We start from the raw sequence: 27,551 nt of genomic DNA on the forward strand, positions 1-27,551 counted from the left end.
ACAGAGGTGTGACCAAATGTTAGTTACCTGCTAGTTCACCCAGGTAAACAATTCCCGTGGAATCACATTTCATGTGAAGACTGAAACAAATAGGCTGGTTAAACTCCTCAAACGATGCGGCTCTGGAGCTTGACTTAGCAGGAGAGCTTTTTCAGCACACTGCACTCCAGCTGCGATGGCACTGGCAGCTGATGGCAGCAGGCCAGGCTTCTTCTGCAGCCTGCCAGCCGGAACAGTTGTGCCTTTGAAGAGCTCAATAAACGCCTTGGTCATCTTGGTCTTGGTGAGGTGGATCTGGGTCACAGCTGGGCCGCTGGTAAGTCTGCACCAGACTCCGGAGGGTCTTTGCAAGAGACGCAAGAGGAGGACCTGCTCCCACCACAGCTTGAGGAGTGCCCGTTGTTGGGGTTTGTCTGATGGGGAAGACGTACTGTGGCATACGAGCATACCGGGAGTGGTGGTTTTGGTACCACTGTGAAACTACCCTGGATCTGAGAGAAGGTGTAAAAATCTGTGTAAATTTTGCAGTTAAATATATTTTTAAAATCTTTATACAGGAGATTGAGGTCATTATGTAATATAGTGTGTAATAGTCTAATGTAGTGGGAGATGTTTGTAGACTATGGTGCTGTAAACAATCTAGCCTTTATATTAACCTACAGTGTCTATTCTCTTTAATATGCACAGTGAAATGTAATGGCAAACTTGATTTGTAACTACTGAAGCTACTGCTGATTTGAAGAGTGTATCATCCAATGATTAAAAACCTACAGACTTGATACATTTGGCTATCTGAATGCTCTGTGTGCATCATGTGGTCCTAGGAGATGTTTTAAATCTTGTATAAATAATGAATATTTCATTTAGAGCTTCAAGTGCCAGGCAAATTGATTTTGGTTTGGCAGTTCGAGTTGGCTTAAACAGTATTATGCATGTTATCTGCCATTTCGTTTAAGGCGATTGAAAAAACCCTCAGAAAAGAACCTTAATGATAACAGAGCGCTTGAGGCACCAAACAGCCGGCTTCAAGGCACACGTCGCCTTCCGCCACCAGCTCTTCTCATTCCAGCTACGTCATTATCACTTTGTGTTCTCCATTCATGCTGCTCTTGTCACCGCCATTCATGTACAACAAAAGAAATGCGTTAAAAAAAACAGCAGTGATGAAATTAACAACAACAACAACAACAAAAAAAAAACCCACAATGAGAATCACAACATAAGGAAGTTATGAAAGTGTGACGTGACATGGGGGGGGTGTATTGTTCATGCCTGAATAAAGTCTCAATTGTGCGGAGAAAAGCAAACGTTGTTCGGAAAGGCCGAGGGAGGGACTTGCATTGTGCTGGCCTTTACAAGACAGCTGAGATACTAAAAGGGGGGAAGTTGTCATCCAGAAGCTGTCGATCCTTCTGTCGCTCTCCTGGTAAATACCAATGTTTACAGCCTCCTCTTCTGGGTGAATCATCAGACCTGTCAGTTTGATTTCCTGGCGTCAGTTGAAAGGCTCATCTCTGTTCCATTTAGATCTGCTGCCGCCAATTTTATCTCAACTCTGGCTGGATGGATAAAAGACTCGACGTTTGCCTTCTCCGAGCAATTAACAGCCTTCAGGTCACGACGCCAAGTCCACTGACAATGTTGTTAGTCTTTGTTAGTCTTGCTTGTATTTGCCTTCTTTCATTCTGTCTGTGTGCACACAGCTTGTCAATGTTCGTGCTTTTTATCATTTACTTTTTGATGTCAGTAAAAAAAAAACCCTGTTTTTACTGTCAGTGACGTGAGTATACTGTTAAAGAGCACTAGTGAAAGATTCTTCATGACTCTGGTCCTCATTTTGTCTTTGGTAATATGATTAAACCTCGAGACACTGTAAATTAAATTTCATATCCTGTGATGTCTCACTTTTCCGATGTGTATTTTTGGCCTTCATCATCTCGTTCTTCCTACTTTTCAACCTTCTTCTCCTATTGAGAGTTAAGATGCAGCTCACATGCGCACCTCTCTTTACAGTATTGAGAAGAGATAGGGATGTACTCTCCCTCTTCTCTCATTCTCTCTATCATATCTTCAATTCCTTGTGTGTCTGGGTGTGTGTGTGTGTGTGTGTGTGTGTGTGTGTGTGCACTCACAGGAAGTGACATAACGGTGTTTCTTGCAAAGTGTCCCTATCACCAGCTGTTAATGAGCTTCTGTTTCTACATCTCTTACCTGAACTGTGACAAGACATTGACTGTAATATTAGAGAAATAAAGTCCACAGTCTAACTGTTTCTTCAAGGCAAGCTTTGTACTTCTTGGGGGTAAAAAATAGAACATAAATTTCCTGTAGGTTCCTAAAAAGTTTTTTTTCTGAGGCTGAAAATGTCTTAGACATACAGGGCCCTGTTTATCTGTCTAAATCTTAACTTATAAACAACCTTTAAATATGAGTATCTTGCAGATCTCCTCACAACCATACATACATACATACACTTACACACACCTCCTTTGTGCCTAACCTTGTGTCCATATCATTCCTCAGTGAAGCTCTGGCTTTGCTTAACATACGCGGTTTGCCTCCGGTAAGATATGCAAGGATCAAAGTTACTCATATTAGTAGGCAGGTTGCATGGTGGAGCAAGCCAAAATATCAATATGTGTTTGAGGCAGGGGAGAAGATACAGACAATGCAGAGAGCTTCACTTCCACTGGGTGCAGTTTTTGTAAGTTTGAAGAAAAGATTTTAATGAGAGCAGACAGATCCCGAGATTTGGTCCTTTATCTCTCTCTCTCTCTCTCTCTCTCTCTCTCTCTCTCTCTCTCTCTCTCTCTCTCTCTCTCTCTCTATATATATATATATATATATATATATATATATATATATATATATATATATATATATATATATATATATATATATATATATATATCTCACTCTCTCCACACACACAGCCATACTGAATCTTTTTCCCATAGTTGTCCCATGTCCCATGCACATTCTTAAATATTACTCCACAACAATAAATGGGGGATACTCCAGATCTTTCAAGACCATTCAGATCGCTCTGATGAATTCACTTAGAGCCACAATTTGTTCAGATGGCTTTTTCAAAATCCATTATCCATTTATTCTGGCTGCTTGCTGGGCTGAGGACTCATTAGAAACATGAGTCCAAATGAACCCAAAAGAGCCGCATGCAACGGGGGGCCGGCGGCACTGCCCGACCACATGGGCACCGAAACTGCACACAGGACACTAACACTCTCATCCACAAATGTAGCATGGGCTCTTGCTACATTTAGCCCAATTGTAATGATCATCATGGCCCCAGCCGAGCTGTCGGCTGCAGGTTCCTTAACAAAAGCCCAGTGATGATGGGTTAGGCCTGCTGTGGTTGCATGTGTTGCTGCATCGTGTGGCAAGAGGGTGGCACTTGTTTGTACTGCTGCATTTTAGCTTGAGCTGTTATAAATCAAGCCCAGTCACAGAAAAAAAGCATGCAAGCACACACACACACACACACACACACACAAATAAACAAAAAAAAAAAAAACTCGAGTATTTTGACATTATGATTGTGATTGCTGGAAATCAATGGCTTTGGAATAAACCCAGCACAGTTAAAGAGTGTAGTGCACATAGATCATGTTCCTGCCATGCCTAAAAACACCCTGGTGAAATATGACCTCTCTTCTGTTCTTTCTGATAAATAGGAGTGTTGCGATTGTTCAGGTCCTGTTCCTCTCTCTCTCTCTCTCTCTCTCTCTCTCACTCTCTCACACTCTCCCATTCCTTCTCTATTTGTGTGTGTGTGTGTGTGTGTGTGTGCGCATGTGCACAGTGGATCACTGGCAAATTTAATTAACCGACTGAGAGCTCTTCAATCACAAGGATTAGTCTCTGTGTGTATATGTGTGTGTGTGTGTGTGTGTGTGTGTGTGTGTGTGTAGGGGTGTGTGTGTGTGTGTGTGTGTGTGTGTGCAGTAGTACATGCAAACAGAACCATGGTCCACATTGCTTGTAAAAGCATAATGTTTTGTGTTTTTCATTAAAGAAAGCAGGTTTGATTTTAAAAGACACTTAGGTCAAAACCTAGGTCTTTTTAACAGGAAGCAAAATACAACTCTCGGTGCTGAATTCAATGTGATAAAGAAATGAATGTAACACTCAAATAATTATATATGAGTGACTTGGCAATGGGAACAAAAAAATGTTGGTATCAGTTTCTGGGATACATTTGTGATACTCTCTCTCTCTCTCTCTCTCTCTCTCTCTCTCTCTCTCTCTCTCTCTCTGTCTGTCTGTCTGTCTTTCTCTCTCTATCATATACATTATTTGCCTCTTCCTGTAATGATTGTTTGTGGGTTTTTTTCATGGATATCTCTGCTAGGGTGCTGGCCATGTAGTGTGTGCATTTGTATGAGAGAGTAATACATTCTGCTGTCTTAAACGACATCTTGCTCTTTAAGTTACATGGGAAAAACCGGATCTCCTTGACGTGTGTCCTTGCCGTGGTGAGACATAGGTCTCTGTCTGCTGTCTGAAGACCTGTGCAAACAGCTTACTCCTGCACATTTCTCTCATACCCTTCCCCCTCTCTCCCTCTCTCTCTCGCTCTCTCTCCCTCTCTCTCTCGCTCTCTCAGTCCTTATGTCTCTCATGCACCCTCTCTCACCTGCTGGTTTGTTGTATCACTTTTTTCATCCCAAACTCCATTTCTCTCCTTAAACATGATTTTGCCTCTTAAATCAGAAATATCTGGTTGCTTTTATGTTGATTTTGCTCCTTGCTTCTTAGAAAGTAGTTGGAGACATCTTATGAAGACACAATTTTCATTAGAGAAATATGTATTAAGTGGAGATACTCTAGACATTGCAGGAGTATGCCATGCACCCTAACTCCAATCTGGCAGGAAAGGAATCTTCTTAGCCAACATAAATGCACCCTGACTAAAATTAAACATACTTATATTGGTGTAGGCTTATGCAACTAGCTAATATGGACCAGGCAAGACCCTATTACACACCCACATATATGAGTATAATATATGGGAATAGTGAAATGGGCCCAATCTATAGTTCTCCACTGGGCTTCTTTTAACTGCAACTCTGTGCCTCCAAGTCAGCACTGCCTCTGCGACCACAAAGGGGCACGTAGGACAGCCGCCAACAAGCGAAAGGGTGGCAAAGCTTTGTGTGGGAGAAGGCGCAAATGAGCTGATTGTTTGTCTACTGCCAGTTCTGCTTTTTTGACCACATGCCTCATATAACGGTATCCAGAAATGTGATAAGGGTAGCTCTCATGATTATTTTGAATTTAACAGCATTATTGTATTGTGCACACTAAGCCCAGTAAAGAGAGAGAAGTACTGAATCTGAAAGTACTTACTACCCCCTATGCAGTGCGCTATATATGGTGTTAAAGAATGGCTTTTTTTTCTCTACATGGGGCTCTGCATGTCCGATAGAAGGCGATATTGAAGCCATTTTGGCTGAACTTTGACTTCTGGTCAGTCCATTCGTATCAATATTTGGCATGCCCAAACCTACTTCTAAGTTCGACTTTGTGCTATAATCCATCTTACCATGTGTGTTTTTGCTTTTTTGAGTCCCTTGTTCTCTCTCTCTCTCTCTCTCTCTCTCTCTCTCTCTCTCTCTCTCTCTCTCTCTCTCTCTCTCTCTCTTTAATCTCATCAGGTTTCGATACTGTTTACACAAGCCTTTGTACTCTCAGCACAAAGCGTAGCGGGACAAGTTAAAAACAAGCCTCGTGCTTATGCTCAGCCCATTTCTATGACCCTAAATCATTTATTCTCTCTCTCTCTCTCTCTCCTCCCCCTCTCCATTTATACTAAGGTGTGATAAGGCTAATTAACTTGTTCAGAGCAGCCTCAGTGGTCGAGGAGATTTAGGTTCATATATTCAGCGGAGGTGCTGCACCTTGCTTGGTGTGTAAAAGAGCACCACAATGGCTTAATGATCTTCCATTAGTCTTTATCCTGCTGAGGCATCTTTAGGCTTGTGTTAAAACACAGTCCAAGCATTGAGCTGGGGCAAAGGTCTGTTTAGGAAATGGAGATTTCCTGCAGTGACATATACTTCTAGCAGATAGGACTTTGGACTATCAATCCAAAGGTTGTGGGTTTGAATCCTGGCTCTGAATCCACAACACTGTAAGACCCTTAACCCTCTCGGCTCCAGGGGTGCTGCACAATGGTTGACCCATCACTCTGACCCCAGCTCACGAAGGAGATGTGAAAAGAAGCATTTTATTGTACAGTACATGTGTATGTATATGACAAAATAAAGGCATTACATAGGTCATCTCCTATAGTTTCAAACCCACACACCAGAATAGCCATTCTGGTTTGAACTGAATGTGTGGTACATTTCCATTTGTATGTGAGCAGTATAACTTTTAAGTACTTTGTTTCCAGGGTACAACTATTATACATTACAATGCAAACATTCATTTGCAAATTCTTTACTCTTTATTTATACAGGGGACAAGCTTTCACTGAAGCCAGGCAGGTAACATATCAACCACCTCTTTCAGCAGGGTGTACCAAATTCAGTGTTTGGGGGTATTGTTTTATCTTAAAGTCTCTGGTGCTGGCTTTAGTCACATTTGAAATGTATGTCTGACCTTGCAGAGAGACCAGTGGCGGAGTCCTGAACATGTGCATAGAGACTTGTGGCCCGGCCCTGACCATCATGTAACATGAGACAGACTTCATGCATGTATCCCTGCTGCATTGCCCTGACTGCCCATGTTAAGTGCCCATGTAAGGCGAGCACAGATAAGTCCTCCAAGTATGGTTGTGTGCTGAGTCCAGGTGCTGGGGACCAACCTTGGGCTAGATAATATCTCATGTAATTCTGACTATTGTTAAGATATCTCTGTCTTTTGCTTTGTGATTGTAAAGTAATGCAACACTGCACAATGCTTAGTATCCAAAATGATTTTTTTTCTGACACCATCACTACATGAAGAAAATGCGAATGTAAATTTCTTTTATTACAGTTTCTTATTGCAAATCTCCATTAATAGTGACGGCGTTCAGTGTAACATACAGTTCATGCATGAATATTTCTTTTATGTTTCTCGAGGGACTAATTCATATACACTGATAGTATCCACTGCTCCTGTGGCTATTCTCACTCAGCCATTCATCTTCATGAAAATATTCATATTCTCATTCATTATCAAACATGCTCAGTCTATTACTGTGCATGAATATTCATTCCACGAGTAAATATTCATGAAGTATTCTAAGCAGAGACATTAGTGCATTTGATTGAAGTATGCTGTCTTAATTTACTGGTGTGGCATATATATATATAGATGAGTGGGGATCTTTAACTGATTGTCTGATATTTCTGATAATCTCGCCTAGGTATTACTGTGAAATATGTCTTTATCTCTCCCACCATTGTTGATAACCAGCGAGCAATGTCATGCTTCATTACAAGGCCATTTGTAGCCCCTGAGAAACAAGTTGCCTTCGTCTCGCTTTGTGCTCCTTTTGTCCTGTCATTAATTTTGACCTCTGCTGTTCCTCATGGAGCCATTATTCTACCATATAAATTTGCTCAGATAGACCAAGAGGTGGAGAGGTGAAGATTACAGGAAATTACAGTAATCTACCATCCAGACTGGACATATATACTGAAGCATTGTGTATATTCTTGGCAGAAGTGTGTTAATTGTACTGACGTAATATCCTCTTATTTCTGTTTATCCAAATAACTACTGCTGATAATGTATAGCCAACTACACACCTTATATTCTGCAATTCTTACATACTGTAGCTAATGCCTATGTTAATCACAATTGCATTCTCTAATACAAATCTAGTCACAGTGCCACAAATAATCCAGTCTCTCTGAGGATTCCCAGTCTTTAACTTCAAGTCATTACAGAGAGAATGGAGGGGGTTTATTTTTAGGACACGACGTGAAGCATCGTTTCAGATACATGGTGTGAAGTCATGAGGGCCTGTCCAGAAGACATGTGCCATTCTCATACAGACACATTCTTAAGTGCCATTCACAAATACGTTACATGAAGTGAAATATAATTGGAAGTAATTGGAAATGTAATTGTGGTGATTTATTATCTACATACACAATTACCCATCTAACTCTTTTGGACACCAAACATACCTAAACGTGGAGCAGTATGCTTTTCTCAAAAGAGGACACAGAGATGGTTCTGCACGATGGTTCTGCACGATTTGCAAGCCTGACAGGAGGAAACATTTGGACCTGCTATAATGTATTCCATTACTTTATTAAGCAACAGCATATTAGATGGAGACAGATTGTTTACCAGATATTAGTAAACAAAATGGAGTGTGTGCAGTGTAGTAAAGACTATGGAAATCCGATTTCTATTATGTAGCGCAGGTCTGGAAATGGAACATTAGGTTGGAGTATTTTGAGGTGAAATTTTAATGTAATGCGTAAAATAATCCTCTCTGGAATGTCGGCATATTCTTCTTAGGCAGTCACCAATCTAAAAACTACTTTCATGCTTATTACATTACACTGTGGGTGCTAAACTATTTATTTGCATTGAAATCACCCTGAAATGTATGGATTGTCATTTGTGCTTTTTGAATGGGATTCATTAATCAGAGAGAGAGAGAGAGAGAGAGAGAGAGAGAGAGAGAGAGAGAGAGAGAGAGAGAGAGAGAGAGAGAGAGAGAGAGAGAGAGAGAGAGAGATTGCAGTGAAATACACAAGGTTTCCACAGAAAGAGGGTGTTTCAGACAGGTTCTTCATCAGTAACACAAGCAGAGTGCTTCTCAAGTTCCAGACGGAGGAACCAGTTTTTATCAGAAAAAATAGATGTTTAACATTCATTCTATGGGATTCTAAAGTCCAGAGAGTGCAGATCATTTCTTTTTCTTCAAGTTTCTTAACTTCATTGCTGCCATGACAACAACTGGTCATGTTATCAGATATGTCATTAATGTAAGTTAAGGAGGGAATTTTTGCAGGCTTTGGAAAAGTGTATTGCAAATAAGAATGAGATTTCTTAGGTTTATAATAGATGGCGGTACTTAAACCAGAATTTTCAGACTAAAACATCTAAAAAAAAAAAAAGTTATCCTCTTGTGCTATATTCCGTGTATATTCCAGAGCTAGGTGGAACTTGGAGAAAGAAAAAATAAAGTTCTTCAAATGTGCTTGTGGCAGTACAAAAAATGTCATAAATTTATTGCAGAAATACAGGTCGAGTATATTGTTCAAAAATAATTCTCAACAAATTCAGTGAAGAGGTTTGCATAAGATGGTTCCATTTTTGTCCCGATACTAACTTCTCTTATTTATGTGTGTGTATGTATGTGTATATGTATGAAGAAGATTCCTGGAGAAATTGGGAGTGTACCATAGTTAAAGATGTACCGTTAGTTAACATTTCTGAGTAGTACATACGGTTTCCACAGGACATTCCAGGTAGTGGTCCTTCATCAGCTGTGTCTGAGAGGGAGAAGTTCTGGAGTTCTAGGAGGTGAAGCATGTTTGTGTTCAAAACAGTAGATCTTTAAATCATTACACTCATTCCATTGGGTTCTAAAGTTCTGATAGTCTAGATCAAGTTTCTTAACTTAATAGATGCCATAGAAATAACTGGCAATGCAAATAGATCATTGAAGCAATGTCCATTACTAGTAAAATGTCATGCCACTGAAGGTGTTCAACAACTGCACAGGAATGAAACAGAATGCGTTAGTAATTAAAATACACAGTTACACATGTTTTTGCACACCCTGAATTAATTCATTTCGTGCTTTAGAGCATAGTAAGAGCATAGGAAGAAGTATTTAAAAGAAGGCAAAATATAAACATCATTATAAAGTACATTAATGAAATTATACATTACTTCAAGGAATATAATAATAAAAACAAAGTAGATAATAAGATCGTATAGATAATAATACGTTTCTCTATGCAGTTCATAAGACCTGAAAAATATTGTTCATACTGTCAAGATTTGTTTGAAGGCATGTAATTGTTTACTGTACCATGGGATAAATCTTCTAAAAATTATGTTTTCATGTGCATTTTTTTTTCATAGGCACATATTAAAATGCCTTGCCACTAGAAATGACAAGTCCTTCATTCTAATGGTGCGGAGGTGTTCAGTAGTGGTTGCACTGTCAAAGTAGTTAATGCTTAATAGTAGGTTTAAAAAACTGTGATATGTTACATTGCTCACTACTTAGTTCACTTAGATCTAAGAAGTTATCTGTAACTGCAAAAGCTGAAAGAATAACATATAAAAGTGAAAACAAATTCGCAAGGTTTTCAACTTGAAATCCCAAGCAGATACAAAAGTGACTAGTTCCAGCTTCATTTAGGAGGACTGTTAGAAAAAGACCCAACAAACTATGTGTAATCCCAAACACAACATGTGAAACTTTTATATTGTCTTAAAATACCTATGAAGCTTGCATTATTGATATTCTCCTGAACGCTCTTTTGGAATTTATGAGTTTTATATAAGAGAAAGATCTTTTACCAACTAAGTTGCATGCCACATATTATCCAAGGGGTTTACAGTCTTGAATCTTTATGCTGATCTTGCCATAAGCAATAGGAGCTGAACACATTACACAGTTTACACTGCCAGTTTTAGCAGGAAACACTAGAGCTTTGGTACATAGGTGCTCCGTACTGGTCACGACTGTTTGGCTGATAGACAGGGTGTTTTTGTTGGGTTTTTTTAATTATCAGACACCATTACAGAGTCTCTGAATATTAGGATGTGCCCAATCTCTCTAGTAAAATATAGGCCTTTAATAAAACATGCCAAAGTTGTCTAGAAAACCGATCCAAATACAGAAACACCAGACATTATGTGATGTTTTTAAAAAAAGACTTTGCTAAAGGATTCAAGGCCTGTGGTGAGACAGGGTAGCAGGCCTAGGGAGCTAGAGAGCAAAAACAGAGAGAGAAGGAGAGAAGAGAGTGTATATCTGAGAGTGTGCGTCTCAAAGAGAAAAAAGAGAGAAGTGTGAGAGGAAGAGAACCTGCGTCTAAAGGAGAGAGGGTGTCTGAGTCTGAGAGGAAGAGAACCTGTGTGTCTTAGGGAGAGAGAGAGAGAGAGAGAGAGAGAGAGAGAGAGAGAGAGAGAGAGAGAGAGAGAGAGAGAGAACACATCTGGGTACTCATATCCCACATTTGTGCATTTGCGTGTGTGTGTGTGGCTGCAGCCCAGTACTTTCGATCTTCCGGTGCCTCATCAATTATACAGCAGTACATTTACACAGCTGTCCTGTGTAAAAACAAACACACACACACACACACACACACACACACACACACACACACACACACACACACACACACACACACACATACACACACACACATCATAAATTTAACAAGAGTGGCATCTTTAAAACTCTCACTGATTTGCTCTCACAGAATAGACAGACAGATGGAGATGGAGAGAAATTGAAAGGAACAAGTTTGTGGGCTGCTGCTAGTTACTAGAATTGAATAAGCCTCCCATCAGCAGCAGCTTTCTTCGTGATTACGCCACGTTTGAGAATGTCCCTGCTGGGCTTTCATATGCAGTTATATTACATGCATTACTTTAAATGTGGAGATATTGAGTCATCAGACTGTGGAATATTAAATCAGGAGTGAAAGATTAGTAACTGGGACCTTTGGGTAAGTCATTTGACCCGGTGTATAATTTTTGAATGTGAAGTCTTACTCAGACTGGTGAAAGGTCCAGTGTTTGGAAGCCAGTGCTTATCTCAGAGATATGTCTACAGATTAAAAGTACTGGAATTAGAAAATGAGAAAATTCTTTTACATGAATTTAGATTTAAATAACTAAATAATTAAAATGAATGATTTAATTAAGGCAAATTAATTAAGGTTGAAACATATTAAATTATTTACAGTGAAATAATTTGTTAAAAGCCATGCGGCATAACGTGTAAAAGCTGTGTATGGAAAAGTATTAATAGTCTTAGTCCATCTAATAGTGGAGTGACACAAATAGAGTGACAGAAAATTAATTTTGTGTTCCTTGTTCAAAAAGTAATAGGAGGTAATTGAATTTTCAAAATTTAAATAGACACATGGAAAAATAAGTGTAGTGAAACAATGTAGTGAACAGTGTATTGAAGAGAGTAGTGAAGTATAGTGAACAGAGCAGTGAAACACTATAGTGGTGATTAGAAGGTATTATCACTTCATGTAATGTAGATCACATTTCTACAGTGTGGACCTCACAGAAATGATCATCCTGTTTGTGGCATAGCCTCCTTCCATTTCTGATGTCTGATATCCCCCTGTACATTTGTCTTTTGGAGTTTAATGTGCTTTGGCAATATTCATGCTATGATGAACTGGAACGAAACTGTGGAAATCATCCAAATTCTACCTTTTATTCCTACGTTCCTGCTGACGCGTGCTTATTTCTCAAGCACAAGCAAATCCGAGCGTGCATCACAGTTGTGTGCACGCGGACACACATACACACACACATGCACGCGTGCGCGTCCACCTCTGACAGAAGAAATCTGTACTCACACATATATACTAAATCTGCACTCATACATATACACTCACATTACATATATAGTATATAGTTCATATACAGTTTTGTTTGATTAGGCACTTATTGGGAGCAAATGTGCTAAAATGGGACTGTGTGTTCACACAGGAAGTGATGTAAGGGAAGTGCAACACTTGAAGACAGCAGGTTCATGTTATGACTGTTCAGTTCTTAGGGGAGTAGTTCCATTCTCCTGCTCTGGAAATGTTCAGATGTTGTTTTCTTGAGCTTGGGTCAGATGGAGAGAGAGAGAGAGAGAGAGAGAGAGAGAGAGAGAGAGAAATTACATGCATATAAATGAAAAGGAGCAGGTTACAATCAAGAGGGGAAATTGATTTCAGGAGAGTGCTGAAGCAGAAAGCGACCGAAAGGCAGCACATTTGCACAAAACAAATTTGATGGGCTTGACATGCACATCCCAGCAGCCCTTCTATCTCCTACCTCCAGACAGGTTACTTAGATCACACATCAATTACTAAAGTCATTTGCGGTACTGATAACCTAATTTACCTCTTCATTTCAGTACATTACCTTAATGTCTTTTTATCTTAATGTTATTACAATCAAGTTAAAATTCAATATTTCTTATTAGTCCTAAATTCCACGCCAATGCCCCAATGGCAGTTATTCTCTAAGAGAGACTCTATCTCAAATTATATCTATAATTATGAAGCATATCTACAAAGCTATCACACAAAAATGTGATCTTTACCATGTATTTGAAATGATCTTGGATCTTTTGATTGTGTTAAACTGCTTGTGGGCACAACTGTAAGCAGGAAAATGAATCATGGATTTAATCTCTTTTTCATTTATTGCATTACAGTCCCTGGAAAATCTCATCAGTGTTGAAAATTAGGGGAAAAAAAAAAAAGGAAAATTGTGAATATAAAGATTAAGATGACTCTTTAAAAAGCTGATTGATATTTCCATTTTCTGAAATAAGCAGAATATTGGTTTTCATGCTCTAGACACACATACTGTACTGTTCTTCAAGCACTGCCTATGTGTATCAAACTGTCAGAATAATTATATAGCCTACTTAAAGGTCAGCCAATGTATTTGCTATTACATTTTTGGAGACATAATGTTTGATGCATTAATGATAGAGGAGTCAGCACTTTTCTCTGGCTTTGTTTAGCTGTGATTTAAGAACATTCATTACTCCCTCCAACAACTGCATTTGATCTGTCTCCTTTGATACTTTGACGGTTTGATAGTCCCCCTCCCTCTCCTGCTTGTGTTTCTAATTGTGGGCCTCTAACCACTGCTGCCAAACTAAACAAAGTTTGTAGTCACTCTCGTACTGACTTCAGTCCAGGCAGAGGAGTCGGCTGTGGCTCAGCACAGAGGCCTTTCAACTCAGAACAACCTGTGATTTAACCAGCATGTCTGCTCCATCACACCTGTGGTGAAACAGAGTTAACCACATACATGTCTCCCATGGACCACAGAGACAGCTGCAGCTACAGAAAGACGGAGAGAGACAGAGAGAGAGAGAGAGAGAGAGAGAGAGAGAGAGAGAGAGAGAGAGTGACTCGATATTGGTGTATTATGTATTGTTATGGGTAATATTACTAATCTTTACCAGTTTTTACACCATGCTGAATTCAAGCAAACTGTTAAATAATTCATAAAAATGACAGAGGTGCAGCTGTTTATTTCTACAGTTCATTTAGGAAATGCTCCTATCACAGCACACATGAGGGTCATGTCAAACCTGGCCTTGTGGTCCGCATATTAATCTGCAACTGAATTCGTCTATCAGGACATGCACTGCTGTGCAAAATTGTCACTCACAGCAGCGTTTGCGAATGGAATGGAAGGTCATCTAGGTAGAATTACACAGTATGAAGAGAAGTTGCCAACTTCCTCTCAGCAGAAGGTCACTACAACCGCCTTCAGTGGTCTCTACCTCTCTCTGAGCTCCTGACCCAGAGGTACTGGAGAACATTAACACGCCGTGGAGTAAGAGCTGATAACCGGAGAAGTGCGGTCCGGGTCAGAGCAGCGCCTGCAGTCAGATTAAGGTGCCGGGGGTTTGGAATGGAGATGAATGTTTGGATGCGATGAGGATACACAGATTTTAAGTCCCGGGATTCCTCCTTCCTAAACGTCCCTGCTGCAAACTACAGCAGTGTTGCAAGGCTATGTAACACCGCACCTTTTACACCTCAGTCAAGTACCGGAGCCATCACAGGGGTCAGACATGGGCGAGGCCGGTCTCCATATGCTTGCCAGACCCCTGCAATCCCGTGCTATGGAGAGCAGACGCGCATATGGAGATTAGCATCGAGCCGTTTCTCCCCAGAGCGTCACGTGTTTATTAGTCTTGGCTTCCAGGCAATAGGAGCTTCTTGGCTTCAGAAGCACTGTGGAGCTGGCACGAGTCTTCTTATTGTGAAGTACAGAGGTGGTACAAATAAAAGCTGAATCGCTCTCACTGGGAAATAAAAACAACAACAACAACAAAAAAAACAAAAACCAAAGAGATGTACCTAAAACCAGACATAATTAAACACATCTCCAATATCCAAACTGCTGTGCGCTCCTTGTAAACAGTAAACAGCCTCGCTGAATCCATCATTTTTGCAAGCAGCCCTGCAGTTAAGGAGAAAGGAGTGGAAGACAGCAGGTGGGATTCTTTGTGCTGTCAGTGTGACGGGACTGCATGACTGTGCTGTTCCGAATCAAGATTCCGCTCCAGTGAATTCCAAAGCTGAAGGGGATCCAGACATTATTACAGAGCTCGACAGCTTCCAAACACAGCCTACCATTGTGACAGCGGAGCCTTCTGCAAGCTGTGTCCATTCCCCACAGTCCCAACGAAAGAGACGGAGAAGGAGGAACAAAGACGGAGGTGCCGTGCAGAGAGGCTCGGGCGGAGAGAGGAACGGCAGGGGAATGGCAAGAGGGAAAAATGTGTTTATTAATATTTCAGTGAACCTGCAAGGCTGTTCATCTAACCCGGAATACTCTGTGAGAAGTGCTCTTAACAGCACCGCCCCGCCTCTTGGTCCTCCCTGACACATACTTCTGTGTCTCCCTGATTCTCACTCACTCTCACCTCCTTCAGCCTCTCACCACATCTCCAGCTTCCCTCTACTTCACTACCTCTGCGTGTGTGTTTGTTTGTTTGTTTGTTTGTTTGTTTGTTTGTTTGTTTTTCTGTATTTCCTCCCAGCGTTTTAGTGTCACACTCTTCCAGGTGTATCAGATCATGCAGAGGTCACCTGAAATCGAGAAATGATTATATCCTGATTAGTCAGTGATGGTTTATTCATTCAGACTTGTCTGCTGGCTGATTTCTCATCAAGTAGCAATAAAGGCTTACCTCTCAGATGCCATGACTGAGTTAAATGTTACAGAAAAATGTTACAGTAAAATGTAATAAATTAATGTTTTACTGTATCAGAAGCCCATAATAACATTATATTTTCTGTATAATGTAAATAAATATATTAAATGAAATGAATCACAAAATCCCCACTTCTTCAGAGGGTTTAAAAATTGTATTTTGCCATTTTTTTCTCACAGTGACATTGTAGTTCAGAAAAGAAAAATATATACAAATATATATAACAAATACAGTACTGTAATACCAAATCAGTGTTTTCACTGTATACAGTAATTCACACATATTTGTCTGCTTATCAGTATCAGACATCTTCTGTCAGCCTGGTCCATCCATCCTGTCACCTGCATTGGGTCTTAGATTTTTATCATCTGGGTAGGTCGTTAGCTGTAATGACAGTTTCAGCTATACATGTAATACTGGAAAAATCTCTTCAGTGACAACTACCTCTATATTTTCCCTATATACATGCATTTACATTTATGGCATCTTGCAAACACTCTAATCCAGAACGATTTACAAAAGTGCTTTGTCATTTACTCATAGAATACATCCTAGCCAGTACAGAAGGTTAGAGTCCAAGATACCATTGAACTGGAATACTGCTGAAATACAGGGATCAATGCTGATGACTAGAAATGCAAAACACATATAAAAAAAAACTGTGTTGAACAGAGCACCTTAAATGTCTGCAAAATTTGCAGCAGTTCTACAGACTTTTGCTGGTGATGAACACTTAGAGACTGACATAGGGATTCATGAATTTTTGAACAAGTTTTGATTGAATGCCTTTTGTATCAAAGCAATACACAAGTATAGACAGTTTAGTTCACACAGTCTATTGATATGGTGAATGTGTTAAGTGTTTTGAAAAAGTGGACATGGTATTAAGACAAGTGTGAAAGTGATTGTAAAAAACAGTAATACAGTTCACAAATGCCCTGGGGTATTAATTCCACTCCAGGGAACTGTTTTTGTCTGGGTCCAATGTACACGTGAGATTCTGTGTGCTTAAGCTCTCTTACTGACATGTGAAGTGCTTCTCCTAAAACAAGCGTCTTAATTTGGCTGTAATTAATCTGATCGATCAGGCCTGTGTCTATGTGTGTGTATGCACGTGTGTCCCTGTATGGTGTGTGTGTGTGTGTTTATGTACGAGTTTGTGTGTGTGTGTGTGTTTATGTATGACTTTATGTGTGTGTGTGTGTGTTTATGTATGAGTTTGTGTGTGTGTGTGTGTGTGTGTGTGTGTGTGTGTGTTTATGTACGAGTTTGTGTGTGTGTGTGTTTGTGTATGAGTTTGTGTGTGTGTGTTTATGTTTGAGTTTTTGTGTGTGTGTGTGTGTGTGTTTATATACGAGTTTGTGTGTGTGTGTGTGTGTGTGTGTGTGTGTGTGTGTGTGTGTGTGTGTGTGTGTGTGTGTGTGTGATTGTCTGGGAGCCTGACGGTAAGGAGTCTGAGACCAGCTGTGGGTTACTGAAGGAGAGCAGAGGGTAGTCAAGACTCCTGAGGCCACATTAGACTGAGAAATGACATGACAGTAATAGTGTGGTGGTCAGCAGGAAGTCTTTGATAAGCACTTTAATCCTCTGGGGTGTAATTTCCAAAAGCAGCAGTAGAGCAGAGGGGCAGAGGCCATGCTGAGCGCAGAGGGAGGGAGCTTTGGACTAGTATGATAACACACACACACACACACACACACACAGAAAACATGAATAAACTTTAACACACTCATTCATGCTGTCTGGAAATGTACTTCATTTAAATTTCCACACAGAGCTGTTTCGTCTGCTACTAAGTGGAAGCAAGAATCAGTGTACATAACCCACATCTGCTCATATGAGTTTTGTGAAGTCCTAAAGAAATTTGTCACACAATTCATTACAGCGGTTTTTCTAGATCGGGACAAGTACCGACGGCCCTACTGCTACATGCTGTGTGAAATGTCAAAAAACAGGATCCCTCTGTTTAGAGTCAGTTAGTGCTAAGGATAGTGGTAGCTTAGTGGTTAAGGTAATTGACTAGTATTCAGAAGTTTGCTGGTTCAAGCCCCATCAATGCCAAGTTGCCACTGTTGGTCCCCTGATCAAGACCCTTATCTCTCAAATTCAGTTATAATTGTAAGTTATTCTGGATAAAAGTTTCCATAAATGTACAGTCCTGCTGTGTAGTGATGTTTCTTTCACCAAGCAGTCTGTGGTCTGGTCTCTGATCATGTCCAGCCTGGTTCCTCTACCTTCACAAACACCTAGAAAAGAGAGCAGCTTGTAGAGGCAAGTCATCTTCTCCTTGGTGTTGTCAGGAAAGGTGACACAGATTTTATGGAAACTGGATATTTGCCCTGAGATGTATACACATATGATTCTTGAACTGAACTAATATTTGATGACCTTATGCATATGTAGGCCATCCTGTATAAGGTGAACATCTGTAAGGATGGACTAGGTTTGTTTTGAGTAAAAGAAGTACTACAGAAGAAGAATGTGTGTGTAAAATGAATGTACATATATTTGCGGTAAATAATGCCACGCGCTGTAGGTAAGAGAGGGAGTTCTGAGTATGACGGTGGCTATTTAGAAAGAGACAAGTGAGAGAGAGAGAGAGAGAGAGAGAGAGAGAGAGAGAAACAGAAAAGCTACAGAGAATCCATTTACTCCTCAATGCTTAACGTAATAGACTTACATAATCTTCACCTGAACAGCGGCATGAAAAAAAATGGCAAGCGAGATTAAAAATGCAAAATCTGTTGACATCAGCAGTCTCAAGGGAAAACAAAAACAAAGCACTCACTGTCTTTCTCTTAAACACACACACACACACACACACACACACACACACACACACACTCTCTCTCACACACACACACACACACACACACACACACACACACACACACACACACACACACATACACACACACACACACACACACACACACACACTCACACACACACATACACACACACACACACACTCACACACACACATACACACACACACACACACACACACACACAGTCAGTGCATCACCATTCATGCAGTGTCAACTCTCTCTCAGCTGAGGTCCCCCCGCTCCTGAAATGTATTCCCGCTTATGATGAGACTCGATTTCCTTGCCATCGATCAGCATGAAGCGCTATGCTTATCCAACATTCAGTTTTATCACCTCTGTCATCTGTAAAGGCTATTTTAAGAGCCCCATACATCTCAATCCAGACTAGCTAATGCTATTCCTGACGGGGATGTGGGAGCAAACTGCAGGTGGATGAGGATTTGGTCTGGGTGCATTTATTTGTGAACAAGGACAAGTGTTATCAGATTAAGACTTGGGTGTGAAGGTATGTGTGTATACATATGTGGGAGAATGCGTGAATGTATTCGCTTCAAGAGCTGACCCGGCTGATTATCCATCAACGCAGAATGTGAAAACGCTCATTGACTGGTGCCCTTTCACGTGCTAAGCATCTGCGTTGAATGTAACGGCTGACTAATCGGGCGTGAGCACGTTCGTGACCGTGCAGGCGGGCAGCAGAGCACGCACTCTGCTTGGAGTGACACGTCCCTGGAGAAGCGAGAAAGGGAACAGCAGAGACATGTCCACAGATGAACAATGTTAGCTCAACGCGAGCAGGCTGTGTTTGCCAAGAGCATTGGAAGTCTCATCACGAACAGTGCAGGAGGTTACTGACTCATCTCCACGTGGCAGTGTTTCTCAGTATTCCCCTCAAGGGCTGGCACTGCAAGATGTAGTGCTTCCCTACTTAAGCACACACCTGATTTAACCCATTAGCTAATTAGACCTTTCAAAAGTTGAGGTGTGCTGAGCCTTACGTGCTAAGGCAGGAGACTCTGTACTGCAGTGGTTTAGATACCCTCACCACAAAGGGTGATCTGAACTCTGAGAATTTACGCAAACATATGTACTTATGTTGCAAATGTATGTTGAAAAGTTCTCAATCTTCAAAGTTCACTAAATTCTGTGAAGTCGTGTGTGAGTGTGCATGCATGTCTGAGTTTGCAGTATTTATTTTCTTTATGAACATAATTAGGCAAGATGATGGCTCCCTCAGAGTGGGGTTAGAGAAACATTTTACACATGAGCAGTTTCCTTCCCTACAGCGAGTGGTAATCTATCTTCAGAACACACTGACCCTAGACCTGATCTGAGCAGTTATACATACACAGCTTTGCCGTGACATGTTGTGCTATCACCTTTGACCTTTTATAGAAAATAACTTTCCTTTGTTGGTGCTAGACAAGGTACAAGGTGTGGTGGCTGGGATTAAGAGGTCACGAAAATCCCTGGTACAGTTACAGTATCAGTGAAAGCTCTTAATCCTGCAGTAGAATTCAGCCCAGACCAAGGAGACTTAGACTGGTGGCACTTGATACTAAATAGCCAGTAAGACTAGGCTGATCTTCCTCACATACACACACAGACACACAGACACACACACACACACACACACACAGAGAAACACACCAAGGGGTAAAATAGACTGCTATGTAGGATGGAACCACATACACACTGTGGGGTGAGCAGAACTAAAAGTGTGTGTCTTGTGGACATCTGTGGGACCTTTCCTCCACGTGGCTCCCACTGCTGAGAGCGTGTGGTGGTGCTGGCGGATAATGCTGACAGCCAGGTCTCACCCTGCAAGCCCTGGGAATTAGATATGGAACAGCCAGGCGCAAATTACAGAACGTTCCTGAACAGGATGGAGGAATGGAGATGGAGCAAGAGACTAATGGTGGGTTGGAAAACGGCGGTGGATGAAGGAAAGAAGGAAAACAAGTGGATAGTGGGAGGTGAGAGAAGGAGGGGTGAAAGAGAGAGGGAGCTGGAGAGGGAGGGAGAGAGAGAGTATGTTATACATATGAGGGAGTGTCAAAGCTAAGAGCATCTTTACTTATTCATGGTCAGCTGTTTCTTTTAATGTCTACCATGATCTTCAAATGACCTCTCAACTGCATGTATGAATACTTTGCTCATGCTCTCTCTCTCTCTCTCTCTCTCTCTCTCTCTCTCTCTCTCTCTCTCTCTCTCTCTCTCTCTTTCTGTCTGTCTGTCTCTCTCTATCTCGCTCTCTTCCTCACACACCGACATATTCACACTAACACACCTAAGCACAATCTCTTTCTGTGTGTGCATGTGTGTGTGTGTGTGTGTGTGTTCATGTATGGGTGAGAAAGAGAGAGTGAAAGAGAGACTATATAAGAGATTCTTGTGTGTGACTGTTTATGTGACTGTTATATAGGGAATCATGCTTTGAATTCTGATCTAATGAGACACTGCCCTCTACAGTATAGCCGTGTTAAGGAAGGGAAGTCGAATGGTTCAACCACCAGTGAACATTTAGTTCATTTTACTGTTTAGCCTGAAAGTGTTGTTTTTTGTGCAGGTGTGTTTCCCCTTCTTACAGTTAAAATGATCTGTGTCCAGTTCTATTACTGTAAACTAGAACCATTCTATTGCCTGCACTAATGACAATGACTGGAGAGCTGAGAACAAATTAGATAAACTCATGCCAAGTTTAAAGACCTTTGATATTCAACTTTATGAAAAACCAGGTACCCACCCGGACTACTGGGATGGGCCCTGAATGGTGTCAAACCAGGCCAGGAACCCACCCAGACTACTGGGATGGGCACTCAATGCTGTCAAACCAGGCCAGGAACCCACCCAGACTACTGCGATGGGCACTGAATGCTGTCAAACCAGGCCAGGAACCCACCCAGACTACTGGGATGGGCACTCAATGCTGTCAAACCAGGCCAGGAACCCACCCAGACTACTGGGATGGGCACTGAATGCTGTCAAACCAGGCCAGGAACCCACCCAGACTACTGGGATGGGCACTCAATGCTGTCAAACCAGGCCAGGAACCCACCCAGACTACTGGGATGGGCACTGAATGCTGTCAAACCAGGCCAGGAACCCACCCAGACTACTGGGATGGGCACTCAATGCTGTCAAACCAGGCCAGGAACCCACCCAGACTACTGGGATGGGCACTGAATGCTGTCACTTCGACAGTCACGATGACCGGCACATGATGATGTAACTGCTATTTTTGAAGCACTCCCTGATCCACAAACAGTGCATCTTCATTTGTTGTAAACAGGAGTTCTTTGATAGTCTTGTCATTCACCTGTGAAATATTGTGATCTTAGGAATGACCTTTTAAGAATCAAAAGGGTATTGTACATGAATATACTGGCAGAAACATCAGACAGGAGACTGCAGTCAAGGTGGACCACCTCTAAGAGTATTAGTGCTATACACAGTTGACGACAAAGGCAGACCTCTCTGCATAAGTTTCAGATAATTGCGTTGCCAATACCGTTCCTGAGATACAAGACATTCAAAGGAGTGCATAAGCCACAGTTTGCCTGAAAAGCAAAAAACAAATGAGAGAAGCTAATATAAACACTGTTGACAAGCCAAATTTGGCAGTCTTATGCTTTTACGATGAACAAAATGGCTGTTTGCTATTTTTACATTTTTAACAGTTCTTATTAAGTTGCTAAATGCAACTTTATGCCAAATGCAATGTAATGCATTTGAAACATAAAATGAGGCTTGTGCCATAATATGTGCCATAATATGTAACTAACCTGAAACTTTATTCATGTCATCTTATTCTACCACTGGGACTGTTTACAACTGAATGCACTGTGCATAGCCAGGCATACAAGCTAGAGTGTGAGACTGCTGAGAAGGATCACCTGCTGCTACTGCTTCTTGTGAGGGACTGGGTCTTGTTCACTTCACTTTCCCAGCTGATAACTGTTTGCAGTACCACTGATGCAACAGCTAATCTACCCCCCTGAGCAAGAAGACACTTATAACATTGCATGTCTTTTTAACCCTGTTCTATTACTACAGGTAAAGCACACTTTAATAATACCGATTGCATTAGGCCAATGCAGCGAGCCCCTAGGAAGGTCCTTATGGCAGTGAAACATGCTATGAAAGCAGAGTTTGATCAGCACAAGGCCGACAGACATATAGCTCCTGCGAGCAGCATTACTGAGCAGATCGGCTGGGTGGTCATTGTGAAAGAAGAAGATAAGCTGTGAATTTGCTTATCTGGTTTGACCCCAAGTTCCTCAACATGGCCCTTTGCTATGTACGCTAAATAAAGCCCACACTTGAGGAAGTGATATGTAAATTTCCCAAGGCAATCTTCACACTGCTGTTTGCTCTGGGTATCTGGATATATTTCTCCACGCAGGCACAATGAGGAGAGCATGACCACCTTCTGAACGTCCGGAGGGAGGATGCTGTGATTAAACTCCCTTTTGGTGTATCAGTGGCACCAGAGGCCTATCAGAGATGGCAGCATGAGCTCTTGGCAGGCGTCAGTGTGTAGAACCATACTGCAGACAATATCCTCGTTGTGGGGTACAAGGATACTGGCAAGGAGACACAGCTATAACCACGACACCAAGACACACGTCTTCACGAAGCTCCGCAGAGAGGTTAAATCAAAGCTCTGCTTAAAACTACACCAGCACTTTAAAGCGTTGACTGTCTTTCTCCATGGCCACGTTCTGCTAGTGAGTGGCCAGAAAGCAGATCCAGTGAAAACGAGAACAGTGTGGCAAATGACCAGCCCATTAGTTTGAAAAGGGGTCCTAATAATTTGCTGGAATTCTGTTATTCACGAAATGAGGTGCTTGCACAGTGTTTACATATCAAAGCTTGTACCGTTATCTATATGGCCAAGGCCAAGCAATAAAGCATCTTCAGATCAACAGTAATGTTGTATTCAAGCCTTGATCAGATATGCACTGGCTAAAGGACAAACAATGGCTAATGCACAAACTGGCTCATGCACAAACCACACACCTCCTGCTTCTTGGCATGGGAACAGGACAATTTAGAGCACATCATTCAGGTTGATTTCTCAACATGCCTCATCACAACATGCCTACTTGGTACTAGAGAGCACATTGATAGAGAAATTCAGCTAAAGGTGCTGAAAGCAGTTGTTCTGAATGGATAGAGCACAAAGGTGAAACAAGCCCTCCTGTACCAGAGTTCTGTTGGCCTGGAGAGAAGCACAGTGTTCAGATCTGGCCACAGTTTAGGGGCCCGACAGTAGTTACAGCAATATCTCTCGACTCTGAGATGCTGTGTCACACCACTTCTATTCGCACTTGCACTGGAGCTGGAGCCTTATAAAGACAAGCAGACAGTCTACTGGCCAGGTATGCAAAGCAGGGTCAAGGCAGTTGGAGCACCTGCCACGAGAATGCCAACAGCTGGCATAGAGGAACAATGAGAGTCAAGTCCTGCCAGACTGGGGCAGGTCACGAGCGCGGATTTATTCTAATACGATAGAGAGTGCTTCTTCCTTCTCGTTGACTATTGTGCTAACTTCTAGTGGAATATCTTAGTCAGCAATATCAAAGCTGAAACAAACCAATCACACAGGGTAAAGCCCAGTTTGCCCAGTATGGTGTGCTAGAACAGGTAATCACACATAACAGGCTCCAGGTTTAATCGTTCTGAAGCTGAGGGGAAGATTAAACATAGAACCTTCTGTCCCAGATATGTATAATCCAATTGCAAAGTTATATCAGCTGTTAAAGTTGGAAAGATTTTGTGTAAAACAGCTTGTCGTGATGGACGTGACCTCTGGAACGTCCACTGGCACAGTGCCCTGAGGGGCAGGATGGACAGGGGTGCAGCATGTGAAAAAAACAGCATTTCGCATGGCATGTGGCCTTCTGGAACTGTGTTTTGTATTTAGTGTTCACGACAAACCTCAAAGAAATCATAAACTTGCAATAATGCACTAATGGGGCACCAGAGACAGAAGTATGAAAAACTAGACAGTGTGTAGAAAATGACCACAAAGTCTTCCTTGGTGAAAAGGGATGGCTTCTTGTATTGTCCCAAAAGGACAGATCTATGAGTAGCAGATCCATCTGCCTCAAGCCCCACCCTGTCCCTCCGCCTTGCAGCCAATCCACCACACACATGGGAAGTTAGCTAGAATCCCTAGATTTTAGCTGGATGATATTTCTGCCAATCAAATATCGTGACAGATTTTAACAGTCATAGAACAAAGACTCAGCAACTCCATCACAAAGACAGGAATCAGGACATGTTTGCGTATATATATGTGTGTGTGTGTGTGTGTGTGTGTGTGTGTGTGTGTGTGTGTGTGTGTGTGTGTCTGTCTGTCTGTCTGTCTGTCTGTGAGTGTGATAAATGTATAATAGTGTTAAACAGGGGCTTTAAGTTTGTCTTCTGGCATTCACTCACAGTCTTCCTCCACTGTTACCAGGGACTCCAATGGGCTTCCATATGTCTGATATTAAAATCTGCAGGAAATATAATACCACACACTCAGCCCTTCAGTGATATTTAAAAGGGGGTGTTTTACCTGATTGTGGCATCTGTCTTCATTAGCTTGAATAGCTAAGAGAGTGCAGGCATTAGTTTTATTTCATACCACGTAATAACATAAAGGGACCATCTTGGGCCGTAGGGGGAGAGTGCACTGTGCGGGAAGTGCTATTAATCTCCCACAAACACACTTACACACACACCTATGAGCATGCACTTATGCGCATACATAATCATCCCTTTTCTCTCTCACACATGCACACACCACACCCAAATGCACCTAAAGCAGAAGCAAGATGTGTTATCGAGGGTATGCACAAACACTAATTAACTAATTAACAACTTCACACAGATGCCCCTCTGAAGTGCTTAGCTGGAGAACAACAGCAGTGCAGTTCCATCTTTCGTATGCCTGTGTTCTGGACAAGGGGCAGGACTGCTCTGAGCACGCTGCCAGGCCTTTAGAATGGCTCTAATTTCTCTCGTTAAGCCTCTCTCCACACTCACGTGCCCCATTCATCATTAATCACTCCATAAAACCCCAATCAGGAATCTGCGAAACAGCTTTGCAGCTGCCCAGGGGCTTCAGGCTCTGAGTTGCTCACAGAAAGTGTGGCAAGTGCACTTGTTGGATGATTCAGTGGGTGTAGTCAGGCTGGTGCTTTGACAGCCTTTGGAGTATCAGTCACACATGGAACCGTCACTGCTGCGAATCAGAATTAAATTTGTACATGCAGCATGGATGTGTAGTATTACGTAGCATATACTATTATTATTAATATGAATATTGTAACAGTAAGTGATCAGGAGGCGGACGCATGTGCGGAGAAGAACGAGATTTAATATGGGCAAATCCAGACTCATAGTCATTAGAACAAGGCAAGGTCAGCCAAAACAAAGAGGAATACATGATCAACTAAATGAAACAAAAGCACACAATGTCAAAGAGGGGATGCAGGTTATGACAAAGAGGCAGCTAGACTCAACACACAGAGGCTAGAATTACAATGACCAGCAAAACACAGGCAAAAGGCAGGGTTTAAATACATGAACTAAAAAGAGTTAAACAAGACACAGGTGCAAATCATGAGGGGTGGAGAAAACGAAACTAAGGAACAGAACCACAAAAAACAAAGACATGAGACAGGAAACCATGACAATAAGGGTGCTAGGAGGGGCCACACATGACAAAAAAATAAAAAATTATATTTATATATATATATATATATATATATATATATATATATATATATATATATATATATGGTTCGTCTCATGCAATACCAAAGCATGGAATGCAGAAAGAAAATCAAATGTTATTTACTGGAAGATATTTCTAAAGGGGTCAATGTGAGGGGGCGAGGGAATATGAACATATCACAGGTTTGGCACGTGTGGGTATATATAAGCATTTGTGTTTTTGTTTGACACTGATCATATGCACCTCAAATGGAAAAGAGCTATAAATGTGTTCTGGCCAATTCTGATTCCCTAGTAGCTTGAAAAATGTGCAAATATGAAACGTCCAGCTTTCCCAGTCTTTAATCTGCGTTCAGTCTGTCTGTGTGAACCACTGAGAAATATAAAAGGGATGTGACTTGAAACATTTGCTCAAGGCTGAAAAAACGCATGCTTTTTACTACAGAGTCGTGGGAGTATTAAGAAACAAACCCAATGAGGTTTGATAGCAGCCTATGAACAGCAGAGACATCGCAGGGCTTTTGGTTTTCATTTATCCGGCCCTTCTTTGGCTCACTTAGCCCTCCCTCCCTCCACGGCAGTTGAGCAAGCCCTGGCCATCTCTGTGACCAGCAGAACCAAGCGCATGAGCGTCGGTGCCCATGCCATGCCTCACCATTGCCTCAGTATGAGGAGCTGTGGACTTTGGATAGCTTTTTTGGATCCCCAAATCCATGGAAGCCTCAAAGCTGCTATTTTAAATGCATTTCCCCAGATACACCACCAGTATGGTTCCGTCTCGAGCATGTACACGTTACCTACACTAGCACACTACGCAGATACACCACCAGCACGGTTCTGTCCCGAGCATATACATGTTCCCTACACTAGCACGCTATGCAAATGCTCCACCAGCACAGTTCTGTCCTGAGCATGTATATGTTCCCTATACTGTCCCTACAGTACAGGTTCGAACAAAGCCATTCCATGCATGTCCCATGGCACTTCAGAGGGCCGAATGAAAGTAGCAAGTTTGGGCTGGAATTAGTCCGTCACTGGGGTTGCCACCTTTCAACAATCCAAAA

At 41.6% G+C, this 27,551-nt stretch overlaps 1 protein-coding gene and 1 long non-coding RNA gene across 2 annotated transcripts in view; both read left to right on the forward strand.

Annotated features, from left to right (window-relative positions):
- The window catches only part of rtn4rl1a (reticulon 4 receptor-like 1a), a 94,333-nt gene that overhangs the window by 36,341 nt on the left and 30,441 nt on the right, over positions 1-27,551 (forward strand). The gene's annotated exons all lie outside the window — the stretch shown is intronic.
- On the forward strand, positions 1,341-2,279 carry LOC113575098 (uncharacterized). Its single transcript, XR_003410381.3, has 2 exons — positions 1,341-1,426; positions 1,528-2,279. It is a non-coding gene; the product is annotated as an uncharacterized LOC113575098 (long non-coding RNA).

The sequence above is a fragment of the Electrophorus electricus genome, chromosome 19 (genome assembly GCF_041902795.1).
Source record: "Electrophorus electricus isolate QZ-2024a chromosome 19, ASM4190279v1, whole genome shotgun sequence".
In the NCBI taxonomy this organism is placed as follows: Eukaryota; Metazoa; Chordata; class Actinopteri; order Gymnotiformes; family Gymnotidae; genus Electrophorus; species Electrophorus electricus.